This window comes from Limulus polyphemus, unplaced genomic scaffold (genome assembly GCF_000517525.1).
Source record: "Limulus polyphemus unplaced genomic scaffold, Limulus_polyphemus-2.1.2 Scaffold8533, whole genome shotgun sequence".
NCBI lineage: Eukaryota > Metazoa > Arthropoda > Merostomata > Xiphosura > Limulidae > Limulus > Limulus polyphemus.
In genome coordinates this window covers 27,924-30,908 of record NW_013674143.1, presented here as the reverse complement: position 1 = coordinate 30,908, position 2,985 = coordinate 27,924, and positions in this window count along the sequence as shown.

Below are 2,985 nucleotides of genomic sequence, written 5' to 3'. Positions count from 1 at the left end.
TATACACATCATATCACTCTAGTTCGTGTTTATACATATCATATCACTCTAGTTCGTGTTTATACATATCATATCACTCTAGTTCGTGTTTATACATATCATATCACTCTAGTTCGTGTTTCTTCACATCATATCACTTTAGTTCGTGTGCAAGTTAGGAAGTTATCAAAATTTATTCATCGATCACACAACAATTAGCTCTTTAAATAAAATATTCTTAAAGATGTTTCAGACATTACTAGCAGGAAAGCATTAAAAAGTTTATATATATATTAATAAAAAAACAGTTTAAGGTGCTCATAACCTGCAGGCACTGTTAATCTAATAACCTGCAAGCACTGTTAATCTTAGCCATTATTTCACACTTCAGATGTCCGACATGACCAGGTGGTTAGAACACCCGACTCGCAATATGCAGGTCGCGGGTTCGAATCCACGTCACACCAAAAATGCTCGCCCTTTCAGCCGTGGGGGCGTTATAACTTGACGGTTAATCCCACTATTCGTTGGTAAAGAGTTGGCGGTCTTACACTGGTAAATTAGGGACGTCTAGTGCAGATAACCCTCGTGTAGCTTTGCGCGAAATTCAAAATAAACAAATAAATACACTTAAGATAAATAGTATTGGCTACCAATATATTATATTGTAAGTAACGATAATAAAAACAAAAATAACACATGTACAAAATTAGAACATATGGGAAATTTGTTATTGGCATTGAAGACAATTATGAGATGAAGCCTAAATTGAAAGGCAAACAATTTCTGAATAGTTTATTGTCACTAATCGCAGCCGTTCATGTGAATTTCATATTACCAGTAATATGAGTTGAATTAGGGACATTATTTTAATATCTTCAGACATAGTGAACGACAAATACCTTCATAATTGAGCATCGACGTTAGACTTCATACACTTGACCTTTGACCTCTGGTGTCACAAAAGCCATTATGAACGACAAACACCTTCATAATTGAGCATCGACATTAGACGTTAGACTTCACACACTTGACCTTCGACCTCTGGTGTCACATCCAAGATTTGACCTCTGGCGTCACAAAAGATGGTGATCTCCAGAATGTCATTCGCCAGCAACTAACAACTGGGTTGTCCTTTATTTTGCCCTATGGTTACAAGAAACACTAGGGCAAATAACAAATTTTTATCATTCAAAGAACTTTGATCCACTGAAGATACATTTCTGTATAAATAAAAAGAAATGACAAGTATCTTTCAAACCTAAAGATTAAAGAAACTACTGTAACGAGTGGCCGGTAGGCGTAGTCGTTGGGTTCGACTTCACACAAGTCACAAATGAATTTATTTAAATCCAGGTTATGCAGACCACAAGCCACCAACTCGAAGAAGTTTACGTTTGGAATAAAGAAATTCACAGTCGTAATATAAACACAAAATAATTTTTAATTGATCAATTCCTCTATATCAAAGCTTCCAAAGTTATCTTGAAATAATCAAACCCTTTGTTTTGGAGACTATCTGTTCATTAATCAAACTTTCTACTATGTTCATTAACATGAATACAACATTAAACAGGTTATTAATTAAAGTAATACGGGAAATTTCTTCAATCATAGTTTTTGTGTTATACAACTTGTATTAGCAAATCTTCCAGTATGTCTGTTAGCAATACAATGATTTCATTTACTAGTCTTACTAAATCTCCAATACAAGTCAGAGATAGCATTATTTACAAGAATTCAGGCGACGAATCTTCTGGAGAGGTTGTAAAATGGTCATGCATGCTGACACTTTTTCCGCGTCATTACGATTTCTCAATAAGTGCAGTGGATCTACTTTTGAAAGTAGTTCCTTCAACTTAATTGGTACAAGTGGAATCTTACAACAAACCACAACCATACTCACTTGTTAATTGGTTCGTATGGAACTATCTCTCGATACTTATTCGTTTACATTGGCGTAAACACCCGATATTAGAGTATAGAGACAGACCGTATAACTTTGGTCTTTTTATAGGTATCCTTCCGCTCGTTGATTCTCTTTAAAGTTCTGTTAATCGTATTTTATGAAGTTGTTTCCTCTAATGATAATTTGGAATATAAACATTTGTTGCTTTATCTCATCAAATTGCGTCTGTTCGACGCTGGTTTGTTTGTTTGTTTTGAATTTCGCGCAAAGCTACACGAGGGCTATCTGCGCTAGCTGTCCCTAATTTAGCAGTGTAAGACTAGAGGGAAGGCAGCTAGCCATCACCACCCACCGCCAACTCTTGGGCTACTCTTTTACCAACGAATAGTTGGATTGACAGTCACATTATACGCCACCACGGCTGAAAGGGTGTGCATGTTTGGTGTGATGGGGGGATTCGAACCCGCGACCCGCAGATTGCAAGTCGAACGCCCTAACCACCTGGCCATTGGATTCCATACTTCTTTTATCAAAGCCTGGAATGTATATCCAGCTAACTCACGTAATATATTTTGATTTTGTCTCATCTTTATTTGGCAATGCGAATCGCTAGCTTGCGTCCATTGATCTGCTGGATTTCTCTAGGTTTCTATTATCTATGTACGTCGATTAATAACTCCGTTTCTTGAAATCCTTAAGTATATGTGTTATAAGAAATGCTTCAATACATGTAACAACAACTCCATTGACCTTGTTGTGTTTGACTTTCCTCTAAGTTTTCCTGTTGGGTATATTATAACAGGACTCTGATACTTAGGCTAAAGATGACAAAGTGTAACAGATGTTTGCACTACTCTTCACTACGTTGTTACAGACTTAGTCCTAATCTGTAAGATTTTTTTAATCCAACTAAAATCCAGACCATTGGAGAAAACACAACTTCTTTGTTTTACTTCTATAACTTATTTATGTGTTCAGTGAACATCACCTAGTTTTGAGTGCCATTTATATTGGTTTTAATTTTTTTTTAGTGTTCTTATTTGATTAACTTTTAACCAGTATTTCATCTCAAAACTCATATTTGATTTCTACCTTAT